Source organism: Lissotriton helveticus, chromosome 1_2, assembly GCF_964261635.1.
Source record: "Lissotriton helveticus chromosome 1_2, aLisHel1.1, whole genome shotgun sequence".
Lineage (NCBI taxonomy): Eukaryota > Metazoa > Chordata > Amphibia > Caudata > Salamandridae > Lissotriton > Lissotriton helveticus.
The window spans coordinates 259,793,425-259,813,098 of record NC_136058.1 but is presented as its reverse complement, the minus strand read 5'-3'; the positions used below and the strand labels follow the sequence as shown (position 1 = coordinate 259,813,098).

The following is a 19,674-nucleotide window of genomic DNA, read 5'->3' as shown; positions in this document are numbered from 1 at the left end:
TCCTAATCTCGCTGAGCGCGCCATCCTCAGCAGTTCCTGGTGCCCAAGGAGCGACGGCCGCGGTCGCCACTACCGGGGGAGGGGGGGAGCCAACACCACTGGCGACACTCCTGCCCCCCCCCCAACTTCCTGTGGTTTGGACCCCGGCGTCAATGCCCTCAGGGCACTCAAGATTTCCGCTAACGCGCCCCCTGAACCAGCATCCCCAGGCTGTGAAGAGGGAGAGGCACCCCCAACCCGTGGGCTATTCGCGCTAACCGCTTCTAATGTGGCCGGTGCTGGTCCCAGTGCTGACCAAGCCCCCCGGATTTCGGCCAAAATAGCCCCCGTCCCATCTTCTGGTGGAGGTACCACCGGCGTACTGGGGGCGCTGCTGTGCGGTACCACGGCAGCTGGACTTGTGGTAAGGGGGCTGGGACGATCTGAATCACGGCTTCCAGGGAAATGCATGTAGGAAGGTCCCTGCTCTGTCCCCTTTTGTTCGCCACCTTCTTGCTCTTGCCCTGACCGCCAGGCTTCTGAACCCTGGGCTTTTTAATTAAAGGCGGGAAGGCCACTTTAGGGGGTACACCTTTCCTGCGGGGACGATCTACAATCACCTGTGGCTCTCCCTCAGGCTCGGAGTGCTGCCCCTCCGCTTCCCCATCAACGCCTGTCCTCGTCCCTACCGAGTTTCGCCAGCACTAATTTTAATAATTGCACGATCTTGGGGTCCTTTTCCTTGAGCTTGTGGCTCTGACTTCTCGCTGGCATGATTCGCTTTTAATTTACCCACGCTACTCTTCCCAAGCCACGCGAGCCCTTGTCCCACCAAAAGCGTCGCTCCCCGTGCGCCTCTGTCCCCCGTGGCCCCCTGCCCTCGCAACCCACCAGGTCGTGAGATGGAGATGCCGGAGCCCGCTCCCCGCGCTCAGGGAAACTGTATTCAGACGCGGGCCTCAGAGACGCCTACAGTATGCAAAAGGGGGCTATACTCTGAGCACCCACACCCGCCCACAGCCTACCGAGCCCCGACACCTCACCTGACGAGCCGGTCGCCGCTGCCCCGCTGAACGCGATCTCTCCGCCGCTCTCCCCGAGAAATCCGCTGCTCCAAACTGCTCTCACGGCTGCGGGAAACCGCTGCCCCGCACAACTCCCGAGGAACACGAGGGAGAGCAGTGGGGAAAGACTACGGGAGGGGAAAACTACGGGTCAATGGGTAAAAACTTAAACTCAAGTTAAATTCTTAAGCTTAGGCGAGGGGTATGGGGTCCAGCAGGGTGAGAGCAGGTCCGGTGCAGGCGAAGGAAAGAGGCCGAGATCCCTGCGTTACTGACCTAAATAGGTCACGGCCTCTGCCCCTGCCCCCACCGGACGTGCGTCACCTCCCGCCCCGGTAGAACTACCTCTGGCTGGCCTCCCATAGGGCGGCCGGCCACCTACACTGACCAATGGCGTTGCGTGGGCCGGGAGGCCGGGCCCTAAAGGTGCGCTCGTCTAGCCTCGCCCATGGTAAAGTAATTCTAAGGCCTAACTGTTTGTCCCACATGTGTACTTTCTGACTCTCACAGCGCTGCGAAGCCTTAAGGTAGCTATGCACTTTATAAGTCAAGATAATATAAAATAAGAGAATACAGTTAAGGGAAATGGGGAAAACAGACAGACGGTCATGCACAGCTGCCAAGATGATGAAGGTTTATTGGTGGGGGGAAAAGTTATTATTATTATTATTATTATTAAAAAAACTTATATAGCGCACAGCTACCCTGAGGCATCCCGGCGCTATGAACAGTGCATCAACCGTGAAACCATGAGATGAGATAGTTGGATCAACTCACACAGGAAACAGATGTGTTTTCAAGCCCCTACGAAAGCGCAAGATGCAGGTCTCAGCACGAAGTTTTAGGGGCAGAGAGTTCCAAAGCGTTGCTGTATGCACAGAAAAACGTCTCCCGCCCGTGCGTGATCTTTTTACTCTCGGGACATGGAGCAAGCATTTCTGGTCGGACCTCAGCGCTCTATTCGCTTTATAAGGCACTACCAAATTCCTCAGGATAGATGGTCCGTTACCCTGAAGAATTTTGTGTGCGATGCAGAGTGCCTTAAACTTCACTCTCTCCCGCACCGGTAACCAATGCAGAGCCTTAAGGGCGGGTCTAGCAGATTCTGTTCTGGGGATGCCCATAAGTAGTCTGGCCGCCGCATTTTGCACCTGCTGAAGTTTGTTGAGAGTAGATTCAGGGGCGCCCAGAAAAAGACCATTGCTATAATCCAGGCGAGATGTTATCAGACCCTGAATCAACAACTTCCTCGATGGAAGAGGAAGGAGCGGGAAGATTTTACGAGCGGCCTGCAGCAGGGCAAAACATACTCCCGCAGTTCTTTTAGCGTGAGTTCTGAAGGAGAGATCTTGCTCCAGCCAGACTCCCAAGCTCTTAATCTCGTCTTTCATGGTGGGGAAGTCACCCATGCAGCTTGGCCAGCATGTTAATGGCAATGGGGGAGCTTTATTTCCAAGCAACATAATCTCTGTTTTAGAGCCGTTCAGCTTCAGAGCCGAGCTGCTCATCCAGGTATAGACGTCCACCAGGCATGAGTGCAACAAGTCAGGGTTCTCCACCAGTTGAGGAAGGGCGACCACCAGCTGAGTATCATCAGCATAGCTGATGATCTTGATGTTGTAAGGGGCCACCACATCCTCCAGGGGGGCCATGTAGACATTAAATAATGTCGGGCTCAAGGACGAGCCCTGCGGCACCCCCCACTGGAGAGAGATGGATGAAGTCTTGTTGCTGCCTTCCCAGACCTGGTAAGACCGGTCTTCGAGAAATGAACAAAGCCATTTCAAAGCGGCCCCTGCCACACCCACCTCTGACAGTCGCTGAATCAACACCCGGTGGTTCACGGTGTCGAATGCGGCACTCAGATCCAGGAGGATCACTGCCACTGATCCTCCCGAATCTAAGATGCGTCTGGATTCTTCAACGACTGCCAGGAGGGCCGTGTCAGTACCTTGACCGGGACGAAAACCGGTCTGCGAGTCTCGGAGCAGACCATTCGACTCTAAAAAGTTGGACAGTCGATGATTTGCGAGCTTCTCAGCAATTTTGCTGAGGCCTGGCAACAGAGAGATAGGTCTGTAGTTGGCCAGCTCCGCCGTGTCAAGATTAGATTTTTTTAACAATGCCTTGACCACGGCTTTTTTCCAGCTGGGTGGCACCAGACCATGAGAGAAAGAGGCATTTATCAGGTCCGTAATGGGCCCTACCACAACGGTAGCTGCTTGCTTTAAAATTTTAAAAGGAACTGGGTCCATAGGGGAGCCGCTTTTTATAGAGGCTATGGCTGTTAACGTTTCAGCTTCTGAAACTGGGCCAAACATGTCCAGGGAAATGAGTCGCTCTTTCCCCTGGGTTGGGGGGAACTCTTTTAGGGTCCCTTGAGGTTTAGTAACCTGGGGAAGGGAGTTGAGTATTTTCACAATTTTAATGTGAAAAAAATCGGCCAACTCCTTGCACTTCTGAAGGTCATGGGTGGCTGCTGGTTCGGGGACTTTAAGGAGTTCTTGCACCACCTTAAACGTTTCCCTGGAGGAATTTGAGGCAAGTTGTATTCGTTCCTCAAAAAATTGTGCTTTTGCCAAGCGGAGGGCTGCTTTATAGCCCCTCATCGCTATCCAGTAGTCCTTACGCTTAGCAGCATCAAATTTCTTCCTCCAAGCCCTTTCGAGTTTCTTACATCCTTTTTTGAGCAGGCGGAGCTCAGCCGTAAACCAAGGAGCAGAACCAATTCTTTTCTCCCTCTTCTGTATCGTTTTCATAGGAATGAGGGCATCAAGCGAGGCTTTCAGCCATCTGTTAAGGTCAGCATCGCCTTTAATCGGGTCTGACTCAGATGGAGGTTGTGATTTTGCCAGGTTGTAGGTCCAGTCACTGATCGATAGTCTGGACCATACGCGGTCCACCACAACCGCTTGATGTGTCGGTGTTGAGGGCAATTTGACTTGCCATTCCACCGAAACTAAAGAATGGTCTGACCATGGGAGAGGGAGGGCTGGTCTAGCCTTAAGCCGAGGGATGTTTGAAAAGACTGGGTCCAATAGGTGGCCCTTCTCATGGGTGGCTCCTGTGTTAATTAGCTGGAGCTCACAAGCAGTCAGATCGCCTTTAAGATCTGAAGCAATTGTGTCTGCGGTGTCATTAAAATGCAGATTCAAATCCCCTAAGACAATAAATGTAGAAGTGGATGTGGCCAGCAGTGTTACTGTTTCCATCACAGAACTTACGAAATTGCCCACACTGCCAGGGGGCCGGTAGATCAACAGGCCTGCCAGTGTCACCGTGGGGGATATCTGTAGTGAAAAGTGGCAACTCTCACAGTCAGCCACAAGTCCATTCCGGGCCCTACATTTAAAGCTGTCTCGGTAAATAACAGCAAGACCACCTCCTCGTCCCTCAGGTCTATCCAAATGAAATATAAGAAAGCCTGGTGGAAGGGCTAAAACGATGTCAGCGTCAGAACTGGAAGTAATCCAAGTTTCTGACAGAAACAGGATGTCCAGTTCCTGCTCTTGAATGAGGGAATTAAGTTCCACTGCGTGACGCGGAAGTGACCTGCAGTTGAGCAGGCCCCAGAGTAAGGTGCTTTTACCTGAATGAGGAGGATTTAAGGCGTCCAGTCCTCGTGGGGATAATGCTGGGACGTCATTGTTGACGGCAGGGTGGCTTTCGGTGGGCAGGATGCGTAATGCAAGTAGCTCCTCCCGAGAGTAGGTCCGACGCAGTGGTAGTATGTTGGGCATAATGCCAGGCCCCAGGCCCGTCTGAGCCCGGACGAGCCCAGACGGGCAGGACTCTGGCTTGACTCCGGCGTGAGTCCGGCGACTCCACTGCGCGTCTCCGCTGCGCGTCATCATGGCGAGCTTTAAATAGGGGCGTGAAGTCCTGACTGCGAGGCTAGGGCGCTGGCCGAAATGGCGCCGCAATGACTCCCTGCCTGACCCAAGATGGCGGTGAGAATAGAGGAGAGTGTTTTGAGAGTCTAAGTGTTTCCGCTCCCAACAGCGGTGCCTGAAGCCTTTTAAGTGCGGTAAGCGCTATGTGTGAGGGACAAAAGTGAATTTAAAATATTTAAAAAGATGACCTTTAAGAAACACGCTGAGCGCCGCAAATTGCCCTGCGAGCGTGCCTGTGAGCTCTGTGCTACGTGATTCGAATGCCTTTGTTCAAGGCCGATCGTTCAGGAATACTCGCCTTAAATAGGGGCGTGAAGTCCTGACTGCGAGGCTAGGGCGCTGGCCGAAATGGCGCCGCAATGACTCCCTGCCTGACCCAAGATGGCGGTGAGAATAGAGGAGAGTGTTTTGAGAGTCTAAGTGTTTCCGCTCCCAACAGCGGTGCCTGAAGCCTTTTAAGTGCGGTAAGCGCTATGTGTGAGGGACAAAAAGTGAATTTAAAATATTTAAAAAGATGACCTTTAAGAAACGCGCTGAGCGCCGCAAATTGCCCTGCGAGCGTGCCTGTGAGCTCTGTGCTACGTGATTCGAATGCCTTTGTTCAAGGGCATAGGGGCATAGGGGGAAGAGGTAGGGCGCAGAGCACAAGCAAGCGCCCATACCACGTTCCACATTATTCCGTCAATAGTCCAGCAATGATTGCAAAATGGTGAAGGTCTCATTGTCATTAAGTGGATGAATGCTTCTCCAGTACGCCAAAAACCTAATGTTGTCGTCATGCGCTGCAGTGAAAGCGCCCATTTTCTATTATAATCGAAGAATGTGATGGAATGTAAGGAAATTGTGACGAATGCTTTAACTGTTTCCTGCCCAGTATTACATTTCTTGAATGATACGTGACTACACCAAAATGTAAGCATGTGAATGGGCTGCCTTTTATTATATTATTATTATTATAATATACCACTATAAAAAGAAGTCTGGGTGGTGGGAAGAGAGAAATCGTGGCTCAATTTTGAGCTATGTAAGTGATGGTGAGTTCAATACCAAGATTTTTGTCTTTTCATTCTGGTTGTTGTACCCCTAATTTTGTAATGGAGGAAATAAGATTGCAAACATCATAATGCACAGAAAGCAAAAAAAATATTTGGTAAACTACTCATGGACAGAGATCTCACAGCCCCTTTTCGGTTGTATATGATTTATCCAATGTAGATGGTTTTTTTGCATTTTGGATTTTAATTGTTTTATGTATTTCTCTGTAAATTGTCTGCAGATAGCAAAATGCAATGTTTCGGATACCGTTAAGTATCTCGCACCTGATTCAAGACCACTTCAGATCTCAGTGCTTACTGTAAAATATCTATCTAACAAGTGTAAACCGTAAAGCTAGGGCTTGTTTTAAAAAGTGCTTTACTACTCGTGGGAACAAGCGAAGAACAGCCGCTCAGTGGCCCCAATTCAAGCCTTATCTATGCGAGCTTCAGGGAGCTGGTGAATGTCTGAAGACCGCAGATCCAACCCCTCTTCCCTCAGCTCAGCGCCTTGAGACCCTCACGGGTGAGTAGAGTAGTCGTGCTTTATAAGAAGCCTGGTTTTTTTGGGGTTTTTTCCCCAGAGTTTTGTATAGCGCGAACTAGACCCGAACCGAATCAGGTATCAGAGCGCTTTACATATTTTTTCAGGTACGTTACATTTTTACGTTTTTACTTTCATTTTAGGGCACGGGGAGATTAAGTGATTTGCCCAGAATCACAGGAGGTTTTTTTGGCGTCGTTACCGAGACTCGAACCCAGATCCCCAGGTCCGAGGTCGAGCGCCCTAGCCGTTAGGCCAACTCCTCTGATGAATCCAGTGGTGTGGTGATGGTGCTGTGGGCCCTAGCGCAGACAAGGGAGATGAAGACGGCCATGGAATACAGGAGTAATCAGGATTCCCTGCATTCTTCTCAACTCACCTGCCTTTGGGGAGTCACAACCGCTCACCCCCCTCCTACAGCCTCCTTGCAGATGGATGCAAGCTTCTCTCAATATAATATTGACTTTCAATCCAGGGCAGTGAAAACATATGTGACCCATTGATCAATGGTATTTGGAGCACCTGTTTTCATAAATGCGCATTCACCCATTTATTACTACAGTGTAAAGGTCAAGTTCCAGTTTATTACCACAGTATAGCAAAACTGACAAAAACACGCTTTACTGACGTAGATGACATCCAACAGTTACTGTGCACAGGGAAAACTCTCTCCTAGTAGGAGTCGTCATTGTGTTTTTACATTACTTGCAAACATAGTTTTAATAAAACAAATAGACGAGACATCATATACATATGCAGATGTGCAGAATATACTGTGCTGTTTATCACCATTGTATCAGGACCCCCTAGCAGGGTTGGTTCGGGATTAAAAATCGGCCCGGGCACGCAAAAAAATATCGGCCCACATTTGCATTATGCCTTTCCTCAAATGACTACTTCGTTATAATCTTATTAAAAAAAAGCAAGGGTGGGGGAAATGCACGCGTTAGTTTACACTGCTGAAACACACCTGGAAACAAGTGAGTCCACTTCTACTCAGGCCCCCTGCCCCCCCCCTCCCCCCCCCCCTCCCCTCAGTATGTGCACACGTTAATGGGACGGCCAGCGAGACAAAGGGAGTGATACCTCTCCTTGTTGCTAAACAGGAGGTAACGAGCGCCCATCTCCCTATAGAAAGGCCACTCAGACTGACACCCACTGGGCCGCTGGCTGTTCGAACAATAGAGACAGCGCCCACATCGGCCCCAAAAAGCAGCCCACAGCTGAACTCGGCATTCGGGCATTGCCCGAATGCCCCCGTTACCAATCAGACGCTGCCCCCTAGCACCTCAGGAGTAACGGCCCACCCCTCACTCAACAATAGTGATAAATGGATGTTACCATTCCCCTCTTCATGGCGCTACGTTTGCTGACGTAAGACGGAAGTCTGAGTGAGCGTCGTCAAGATTCGAACTTGTGACCCACAGAAGGAAAGCATGAGTAAATCATAGAGCTGTCCTCCAGTGTGATAATCCTGGCATTTACTGCTGCCAGAAGAGCGAAACCACGATTTAGCCTATTTTTACAATCCTCATCAGCCTAGAGTGTGGATTTTTGTCGACACTGCCATCCATCACACACATACGCAAGGTCACTGGAATTATGCGGCAGAGGAGGACCAAGTTATGGGGCAGGGTTAAGTAAATTACGTGGCAAGAAAAGGCAAATTATGCAGCGTAATAGGACACATTTTGTATAGCATTACTTCACTATTTTGTACTTTTTACACTTGTTAAAGCTGTCTGTTCAGTGGGTACACCTCATTAGCACCATAATTCCAGGGGCCCTTCATATACCCAGGGCCACTGGAATTATGTGATTGCGCGGCCCCTACAATTTTTGCAGAATTGTAGATTTGCCGCATTTGACACATGATCCACATAATATGCAGATTTTAACAAAAAATTGTTTCTAGTTCATACGGTTCAAAAGTTAGGAAAAATCAGCAACGCGTATTGCAGCGCAGTGGAAGCCCTTTGCAAAGGTTGACTGGTCACCTTTTTGTAACTTATTTCTATATTTGGGTGTCAAAGTGTTACTAATGAGGTACATCTAATGCCCAGGCAGTGTTAAAAAAACATAATAAAAATGATAGAATAGTGAAGTTATAGTATCTCAAAATGTGCTGTATAATGCTTCATAATTTTCCTTTTCTTGCATAATTTACTCAACCCTGCTGCATAATTTGAGCCTCCTCTGCCGCATAATTCTAGTGGCCCGCCTACATATATACCTCGGCCAGCGCTTGCCAAGGGTGGAGGAGCTGAGATTTAATGGCTTCAATAGCTGAACTTTGTTAAGCCTCTAGAGGGCAGCAGAAACCTGAGACTGGACCCGCACAAGACACGCTCCCAAAATCAGGTAAGGTGACTTCACTTTTTACTCAGGGCCGATCCTGATTGGTGGAAGGAAAAGCCGTTAGACTTCCTGCAGGGCTTGGCTCAATCACCTGCTTAAAGTAGGGGGAGGCTGGCACAGGTGCATCACACCGGGCTGGCAGGACCTGTGGACGGAGCCGCTTTCCAGCTGTGATTTCTATTCGTTTCAAAGTCGCCAGATTTTAAGGTGAGTTTGCTATTAGTGGACATTTAAATGCTTAGGAGTATTGCGTAAATAACGGAAAAGAGTACTAGAAAAAAACATCTTCAACACGGAACGAAACATTTCTTATCGTTTGTAATATCTGTGACTACATTTGTTGACATTTTTTATTTTTTTGTTGAAATAAAACGTCAATGGTGGAAGACAGGTTGGAAATGTCGGATGTTGCTTGTACCGTGTGGGTAGTCATTAGAGGGTCTTTGTTCAAGCGTTTCAGGGATTCTATTTGTATTTCGGATTTAGTAATCGTGTGTGTCTCACAAACTTGGTCTCTGCCCTGTTTGTGTCCTGTTTGGCAAATGTCCGTTTAGATAGTATTAGTTTGTGGTCTGCGTTTTCCAAGCAGTTGCTTTTGGTTGACTCTGCTTGTGGCGTTAAAGGAAGAATCCGTTGTGATTTGTTTTGGACACAACAGAGCGATTCCTTTTAGGAATTTTAGTAGGTTTCCTTCTCTAGGCCTTGTAACTCAATGTCTTCCCAGACTGCGAAATCTGAACCCATCAGTGGCACCTGTTTTATTGTACAATTCCTACCTCGGTTATACTCGAAGGTCGTTTAACTTCTTGAGGGTGCTCGGTGCTTCCCTGTCAACCGGACACTGTTTCTAGTCCTCCACTTCCCTTACAATTCATCGTCCTCGAGGGCCTGATGTACAAAACCCTGCGATTAGCAAAATTACAGGGTGTGAAAACTCAAAAGGGCTTTACGCAATGTGCATTGGTCGGAAAAATGTGGCTGATTCATAGGAGCGTTTGCAACCCTTCCTGACGGTAAACAGGATGCCCTTCCCCCCCTATTAACCTGTCCTAAATATATTTATGCATGGTTTGTGCCACAGCTGTGGCTGTAATCCGTGGCTCTATTAGTGCCTCCCAAGTTGGGTGGCATAGTGGTAACTCATTCACCAAGGGGGCGGCTTCCCCTTTGGCCATCTTGAGGTATGGCCCCAGGCGGCGCATGCAGTCGCTCAGATCGCTAGTGGCTCCCCCAATATCTTCCCAAATTGTTTAAATTTAATATCCGCATCTTTCACGATAATGGGCAGAAGCAGGTTTAACATAAATGTTTACCGTTTGAGAATGCAAATGCAGAGATGGCGGTCTGCCGTCCTTTGCAGGACTCCATCCCTGAAATCAGTCAGTCTCTGGGGGGTTGTAAACTGAGACCTGCCCAATCAATACACATTAGGCACGTAACTCGTGACCTCCTGCAAATGGACCTCTTGCAATGCAACCTATTAGTACTCGGGTCACATTGCAAATTCACACCTGTTTGCTAACCAGGCAGTGTATGGATTCCACATCTCTGTTTGTGAATGAGTATTAAACATCAGGCCGCTATGTCTTCATTCAATCGGTTATGTTGAGTTGAGCCAAGGGTACACCTATCAAACTTAGGTAGGTTTAAGGCCCATGGCATGCCCTGTGGGCATGGAGCGATTTCGCACCTGCTCCACTCTGGCCGCATGAAGCCATCCGGCAGCTGCTTTTGCAAGTTTACACCTATCCTTGTAACACAGCTATGTTTATTGCACTTGTTGGTGCATTAAAATGTGGCACCACTTAAATATAATTATTTGAATAAAAAATGTTTACCTCCAATTCCTTTTTAGAGCTTGCTTCCAGACAGCTCTATGTGTGATGGCAGCTGACAACTCTTGTTATCACACTCGCGCCACACTCCTCAACATATGTACATACAGACTGATAAAGAAAGGGGCTTTTTAACATCCACTTTCGTCCATTTTCTACCGTGGTTGAGCAGGCTTGATGCTTTGACTTACAGGGTTCTCCATCAGGTTTGTTGTCAGCCATTTAGTGGCTATTGACTACTTTTTAAAAGTAGTTGACACAAGCATTGACGTAATGCCTAGATTTTTATTATTTTCTTTGTATATATTTTTTTAATTTGTAGATCCCTCGCACTCCCTCCTGTCTCTACACTAGTTGTCGCCCCCAGTTGTTTATTTCCGTAATGGTGCTCCCCTGCCTGTTCTGCATCCTGTTCTCCTTTTTCTTTCCTTCTTCTAAAGGCCTAGCAGGGATTTCTTAATGCTTTGTGCGCTTTTTTTTCTTTTCTACTATAGCATTCCAACATGGCTACCAGTAATGTAAAACAAAAGCCAAAATGGCTGCTATGCATCACAAGCCTTGCGCACACAGCAGCCTTCTTGGAAGGCCAACCATTCCAAGACGGCACTGTGTGCACATACAACACGTGTATGCATGCATGCCCTGTGACATCCTGCAGTCGTTTTGGTATTTACTAGTGGTGAAAATAGAAAACCCTGACCGATTTAATAGGTAAATGCCGTTGGCCGGCATTCACCTATTAAAAGCAAGACCAATTTGCTTTTCCACGGCTTCGACGTTTGAGTTTTTTTCTCCTAAAATCTAGTTTTTGCAACCTTTCCTGAAGAGAGACCAGATGGCTCAAAGTATTCGGGCTCAGGTTTTGCTCTCAGAAATCGTTATCAGCTGTTCGAATTGATGGAACACAGACTGAAACTACCAGAATGTTGTGTGAAGTTGAAAACAAAACGAGTGCCAAAACCTTATGCTATCAGGCTACCTTCTCTTCTTGCTATCGCCTGTTTACATCCGTCACCTGTCCACATGTTCAAAGCACCTTAAAATGGCCTTCACTGACCTGGCACACTCTTCTCTGAATAGGAAGAAGTAATAAGTGAACATTAAGTTTGGGAGACCTAAAAATGTTTAGACTGAGCAGTGGGCTACATCGACGCTTTGGACAGCTTTGATCATTTCAGATTATAAGCAGGCAATTATATTAGACTACGGCACCACACTCTACGCTGGAATCTCTAACCATCTCCTACACGCATCCAGACCATTCAGAACACCGCAGCGAGACTCCTTTATGACCTCCCATGGTGCACACCTCCGAAATCTCAGCTGGCTCCCCATCTACAAAAGCACAGCCAATTCAAACTACTCACACATATTGTAGGCACTGCACAACATCGGACCAGCATACCTGAACAACCGCCTGCACTTTCACCAACCCACCAGACAACTATGTTCACCCACTCTATCATTCACACACACCCCGCACCCACAAAAGCAGAACGGGAGGCCGAGCATTCTACTTCATTGCATCCAAGACCTGGGTGACCTTCCCCAATACATCAGACCCTCCTCCTCACTTCTTGAGTTCTGCAAGAAGCTGAAGACCCGGCTCTTCGACTAACTGTGCGGGGTCTGACCCCGAACACCTATGCCTACACGCCTGCTTCAGCGCCTGGATAGCCTCATGGGTGATTCGTTACGTCATACTAAGCCACATAACTGGAAATACAGATGAGAACTGAATCTGTATTATGTTATGAGCAGTACTCTTGCCTCACTCTGTAAACCAAGAGAAACCTTTTTTCCTCCACTTTTTTCCCAATAGTGTTAATATTGTATAAATAATTTTCCTAAAATAAGTGACTCTTCTGTTTGAGATGTAGCATACAGTTCAAATCTGACCATGATGATTGTTCTAAAATCTTAGTAGGTACAAATATATGCTGCAGACTGAGTGCCGACAGGGCCAGTTTGGCTGTTCATCAGTTGGCGGTGAATGAAACGAGTGCGATTGTACCGGAGTATAGTAACGCCTTTTAGTTGCAGTGCTAAACAAGCCAGTGCCTGAGAGGCTGGGCATGGTTTTCAAGACTGGCCTACATTCTTCTCTTCCTGGTATGTGAAATGGATGATTTACCGCCATCTCGGAGGGACTGTTTTTCCTGTCAGTTTGTGTTCCCTTAAGCGACCATAGTATATGTATATATGTGTATGTGTGTTTGTGTGTGTGTATATATATTTATATATATATATATCTCTACAAACTCCTTCACTCACAAAGGAAGGCGAGCTCACGTGATTGAAATCCTTTCATTCTTTTATTTGGCATTTTCGTCGGACATCGCACCTGACGTGTTTCAGTCTCAGCGACCTTTCTCAAAGGTTACAGGCCGGCATTACCATCGTTGCAAATCCTCTCTGTCCCTACAGGTTGCTGGTTTTATACTGTTGGTCCCCATTGGACCTCCTCGGTGGTGTTGCTTTCACTTCATTGTGGGACTTGTGGTTTGCACATTTCCAACCCTCCAGTGGGTGAATGCCTGGTCTGCTGATGTCCGTTTGTTTTTCTGCCGTTTTGTGTATCACGTTCCCTCACAAGCCCACTTTAACCCCTTCTGCGCTCGTGACAAGGTCAGCTCGTCATGGGCGTTACCTGCGCTGCACGTGTGACGAGCTGACCTTGTCACGTAACAAGGGTTTTTGCGAATCGCAGCGGGAAAACCGCTAGCGCGCACGCGGTTAAAGGCTGTGCGCACCCCAGCACAATTGCTTAATAATATAAATATATATATATATATATATATATATATATATATATATATATATATGTGTGTGATCAAGGGCTCTTGAAGCCCAAAACGCGTCTTGCTGGCTGTGAAAGAACGGAAAAAAAACTTTACCTCGCCTGAATATGCTGTGGTTGGTCTGAGTTCCTGCTTCACCGTACAAACGGAAGTGGTGTGGAATTGCTGGGGCATATATATATATATATATATATATATATATATATATATATATATATATATATATATATATATATATATATATATATTATTAAGCCATTGTGAGAAAAACATTGGCTCCAGAAAAGTATAATTAACATGTGACCTATAGTTTCTGATGGGGCCCATTGCTGGCATGAGTTCTGAGACTACATTCAAGATTTCAATTGCATATTTGACTTATTTGTATATCACCTGTGAAATCTGTGTGCGTCTTTTTTCTTTTGTTTTTTCAAAATGACTGATTTTCGTTACATAAAACATCTCAGATATAACCCAGTTACCCTGATCTGATCTCACAAAGTTAGTGCACATTTTTGCCTCCTTTTCTTTAAATCGTTGGGAACATGACACATGGAACACGCTTTAGATTTGGTACTTGATGTGAAATCTGTAATGGCCACCTATTTTTAAAAAAACAGTCTTGCGACAGAAATTTGCATGCCCTCAGATTGGTTCATGGTAATTTTTATGATTACTATATTGGCCTTTTTTGTTGTCTCCTCCTTGGTTAAGAGGGCATTTGATCATCACAGCTGCGCAGCGTAAAAAAAAACAAGCAGGACCATTACTCTTGAGTTTGACCGTTTTAGGTCGTGCAGTGCAAGTAGCTATCAATGTAATCGAATTCTGATAAAGGAAAACAGTGTTTCATCGTAACTCTTAGTCCAAACTGTTATTTCGTTTGTTATGGCTAATTTAAATTGAGAGATTATTTTGGCCTAAAATATGTTAGACTGTCCTTTTGCTTTACCAGCCTCAAGCAGTATCATAGTGTACTTTTTGAACAAAATCTGTCCTGTGTATACTATGTATGCCTTAGGGTAGATTGGCACAAAGGCAATGACCCTTGTCCTGCGTGGGCAAAACATTGTGAATCCCAAAACAGAATCCAGAGATGTTGACAGAAACAAAATAGAAATGGCAAGCATTTAAAAAAAATGTTTTTTAGATATGCACATGGTAACTGGACTATCACCACCATTTCAAAATCTTTGGTGGGGAATGTTCTAAATGGAATATATAAACAAACTGCTCTATACTTTTAAAGGACTATGGCAACTTCAAGATTTGATCTTTAAATCGTCGCTACCTCACCGAATTGGAGATCACCATGGACTATTTATTGGTCTCCTAATAAGTGATGTGTCTAGCAGTCAAGCTATCTAACTTCATTAACCTAATTCTGCTCTGCCTGGCATACATTGACACATTTAGGGGTTTTGTGAGAATCCTGAAGTACTTTATAAAGCCCTACTGTCTTTCCTGAAATCTAATCATCTATTCCTAGAGAGTCTAGTCCAGTACCAGGTAAAAATTGGAAGCAGAGGGGTATTTGAGGGTTTGCTTAAATAGGGGTTGCCCTAAAGTTGCAGACTCCCAGTTGTGCGGCCACGAGTGACCATTAAGGCCCCAGTGTCCTTGCGTCAGCGTCATCGTGATCACTTTGAGAAAACAATGCCTTGTGGTGATTGTCGCGGAGTAGAGGGCACCGAGTCACGATACTGAGAATAATCTAGATTTATGAGCAGTAAATTCAAAATATATACGAGAGATTTAAAATCTCAGCCTTTTGGTTCATGGCCATCAAATCTCGTGCGGCACGTCACTTAGTTTGCATTTGATATATATAAAGTGGATGCCTGATGTGGCACGCTCCATCTGCACGTTCTAGTAATGTCACTTGACATCTTAACAGGTCTAAAAGAAAAATCAAGCTGGCTTTTTAAAGAGTATAAGCATGCAACAAAAATGTGGCAGCATAGATGGTTAATGTGCCAGCAGCAGAGGCTTGTGTGTATGATGCTGAACATTTGCTGAAGTCCATAGGAACCAGCATGTTTTTTGCCTGAGGGCAATAAAATAAGCACCATTACGTTGATGCAAAGCTACCTGAACTTGTAAGAAACACTTCAAGTTTGATTGATAAGATAACCATACACTGGGCTCAAATATGAACACACCTGTAAAAAAAACCTGTAAGGGCCTGTACATAATGCAACAATGCCCTACCCTGTGAAATGTATTTGTGAAAACCCAGGAGTAAGCAATCTGGCATACTTCATTTCTTGGAATCACTCATTTCAAAGATGCAAATCACAAAGGTGGTGATTATGATGGCGAAAAGACCGCCACCACAGGGCTGGCGGTAGCAACCTCCGGCCCTGCAGTGGCGGCCCTTCTGCCATCAAACATATATTTCCCATTGCCAGATTACGATGGGGTGGGTATCGTGGCAGAGGGGAAGTCCATTCGCCCTTTTTCCGCCGGTCGGCAATCGTTACGATTGCCGGCTGGGCAGTAATATGGTGGCGGTGCCTAGCAGGCACGGCCAGCCATATTATGATGTGGGTTTTTCAAGGCCTTTCCATGGCGGTGATGCTGCCAAGGAAAGGCTGGCGAGGATTGGCTTTGGGGGTTCCGTTGCGGGCACCCTGGTGAGTGGGGGTGTGCACTTCGGGGGTACCCATGGTACCCCCTCCAGTTCCCTGCACCAAGTGGAGGCACCACGTGGTGCCTGCCTTATGGCGTTGGGAAATGCTTTGCATGCCCTTTTACCATTGCCGACAGTGCTGCAGCCAGCACCACCGTCCGCAATGGTAAAAGGGCAGGATGCGCCCGCCAGTATGGCGTGCACATCCTAATTGGGCCGGTGGGACGCACGTCTGGCGGTCGGTCCCATCAGTGCTATGGTGGCGGGTGGACTGATGTCTACCTCCCATCATAATGAGCCCCAAAGTTGTGAAGTTATGAGACTCACTATCTAATGAAGAAATGAAACTCAACGCTGTCGACTACCCGATAGTCTAGCCATGATATTTCGCGCATATCACCCCCCTCTGACATGGAATGACCAGCGACCCTTATGTCCTGGTGTGAAAATGAACCCTGTCCTTCTCCAACCCAATGTCTGTCCTGCCACTGTCTACTCTTCCACGTGTTTTACCAGGTAACCACCTCTCAGATACATCCCTACTTCTATTCACACTCTTCTCCTATCAAATAACATTTCCTAATCCTCCACTTGTTTTAAACTAGTCATTTCCTCCTCATGCAAATCTTAAAACATCCTCTCTCTCATCTTCTTGTCCGTTCTAAACTGGTCCAGTCAGCTACAAACACCTCGACTATTGCAGGTTGCGGATCATATTAAGAATCCAAGACTAAAATCGATTCACTTCAACCACGTGTAACAGCATTAACCAACAAAAACAATTAACTAGACACTAATCCCACGGCTCCTGGAAGAGCTTGCTACTCACTGATTAAACACTTCATCGCCCATCGGGGAATGGAAAGCACCATAGAAATGCAGTTACAATACAGTGCAGCTTGTTATTTAAGATCCGAGACACAGGCCACTTTGCTTCCCATAAACATGGGTTATAACCTTGGACAACGCAGTGTGTACACTATTCAGTTTTTTGTGATAAATAAAAACTATTGTTTCTTAATTATACAGTTTAAGAATTAGCTCACTGTTTTAAACAAAGTTAATTAAATTGCTCCAAAATAGACTTGTACATAAAGTTGAGTATAAAGTCCTGTTCGCCCAAAAATTCAAGAGTCTAATCCTGCCCATTTCTAGTTCTCTTCGCCACATCGAGTGTGTACACATCAGACGTGTGTTATGTCTTCTTGACGTTTTGGCCTGTGATAGTTTTGTGATGGTTTGTCCCACTTGCGGGTTGGCTCTGTATTAAGCTGTCTGATACTGTATGTAGCCTGCCCCAAACCGATGCCTTAAGTACGCCTCTTGCGTTGTAGGATTTTGCCTCAAAGGCGTTGGCTTTTTTATTACCGATTGTTTGCTCCTGTTACACCACTTGGGTTATTCTCCTTGTCTTGTTTATTTGCTCCTATTTTGTGGAGAGAAAACGTTTTGTCGTGTTGCTCATTGCGACACGTGTTTTGCACCCGATGATGAAAAATGAAAGTGGGCGGGACGCGTCCAGAGATGCCCCTTAGTTCATCCGCGGCCAACTGCAGCCGCACAGATTTGCATCCGCTTGTTCTGGTGTTCTGTTTTCCATCGGAATAGTTTTCATGCTGACCTGCGAAAACGTAGGCTGTGTGAGGTGTGATGTAGGCGTGGCCTAGGCATTGATGAAAGGGTGCTACATGGTGTTCTGCAACAATCGCACTACAAGGGTGCGTGCAAGCTGCCCTTATATTGTATTTGAAGGAAAGTATTGTAATTGCATGTAAATAACGCGTACTACCCCCGACGAGGCGTCGAACGGCCGTCATGGCATATAGAGGGATTTGTAGGGATTCCACGTGTACAGTCTTGCAATAAGATTTTCCATCTATAAGTGTACGGATCCTACATGTACGGATCTCATATGATTTCACGTGTACGGATTCCACATGTATGGTCTTGCAGTAAGATTTTATATTCCCAAGTGTACGGATCTCACATGATTTCACGTGTACGGATTCCACATGTATGGTCTTGCAGTAAGAATTTATATTCCCAAGTGTACGGATCCCACGTGTACAGATTCCATATGTAGGGTCTTAAAGTAAGATTTTGCGTTCTCAAGAAAAAGTTAATAAAATGCGGTGTTAAAGTAGAGCATGTATCTCGCTGTTGGATTTATCTTTTGACTACCGTGAGGCAATTTCTACGATGCAGCACCGTGTGAAAAGTAACAGCCAAGGGTTTGTTCAAACTAACCTCGGGTTTAATATTGCAATGCACAGGTTGTATACACCCAGCAGGCCAGTGGTCTGAAGCCCCGGGGGCACATCTCACCCCTGCTTCTAAGCATGATGCAATTGCTGAATTGAGGAATACAAATAGTTTCTCACAGTGCTATGAATATGCAAATTGTCAAACAGTGGGCGCTACAGAAGACAACCATTGATATGTTAGTAAAATATAAAACCGTTTCCCATTGAAGTTACAGTTGCAGTGGATAAACGCTGCAAACGCCAAAAACTCACACACCTAAAGAATTTTAGATACGACCATAGTACTACGTAAATATTGTAACTTAAACAAAAGTGCATGAAGTCAGGAATTAAAGCAATGTAGATAAGTTAACACCTGATTCAAACAACTCGTGCGAGTTGAAATCCAAGCTAAGCCAGCTCAAATAGGCATAAAATAAATACCACAAAATGTGATCTAGTAACATTTTATATCAAGGGCTTAGAAATGGCATGAGTGCTGTAATTATGACGTTCTGTATAACGTACAATTTAATATAAAGAAGTGTTTTTCTGGACGCTGAACGTGGTGATTTGTGTAGTCTCTTTCTTATGTTCAAGCTAGTTAATGGGTGGACTTGCTATGCAGTGCCTAGTCATAGCGGCTGGTTAGTAACTGTACTTGCTTTAGTAAAGGCTTTGTGGATTATTAAAGAACTATTGCACTCTACCGAACAATGGATTAGATTTAAACTATTTTGAAGTGTTTATTTTTCTCAAAATGTTTTTCAAATCTGTGGATTTCTGTCTAAAGGCTTAGATGAAGAAGCTCGTACTAAGATGGAGATAAAAAATCGGAATTTAAATAAACTTTCAGACTGAGAGATCCTAGAAAAGTTTTTCCCAAACGTCTGAGGTGTAAGCTGTTTGAAATTTAGTGAACTTAAGTCAGATATCTCAAACCTTACAGCTACATGGTACACATGGATAATAAACAATTGCTGTGCTTTATGGCCCTATTGCCAAGTGAAAGGATCTGGTGACCTGATAAGTCATGAGGGTGAATAGTCCATAAATGTTACTAGAGGGGCATTAGGTGTTACCTCGCGTTATTTTTTATTAGTATTTCTTGTTCTATGAATTACTTGTTTCTCTAGGTACATGGCAGTTTTAAAACTTGGCTAACCTCCAACTGAAGCAACACTATGGTTAAAATTGAAATCTTAAATATGGATGTCTAGTACTGTTCCACACAAACCCTGCGGTGTATGGTTGCATCTGCAGGGCATGGTGTTTCTACTCCAACTCCTCA

General features: G+C 46.0%; 1 protein-coding gene across 3 annotated transcripts in view; it reads left to right on the top strand.

Moving 5' to 3' along the window:
* Positions 1-19,674, top strand: part of TSPAN1 (tetraspanin 1) — a 412,115-nt gene that overhangs the window by 294,450 nt on the left and 97,991 nt on the right. The window contains exon 1 of one of the 3 annotated variants that reach the window (XM_078671702.1): positions 8,970-9,079. The exons of the other annotated variants lie outside the window; for them this stretch is intronic. The gene's annotated coding sequence lies outside the window, so the exon portion shown is untranslated. Of the gene's footprint in view, positions 1-8,969; positions 9,080-19,674 lie in introns of those variants that run through there. 3 annotated transcript variants of the gene reach the window in all.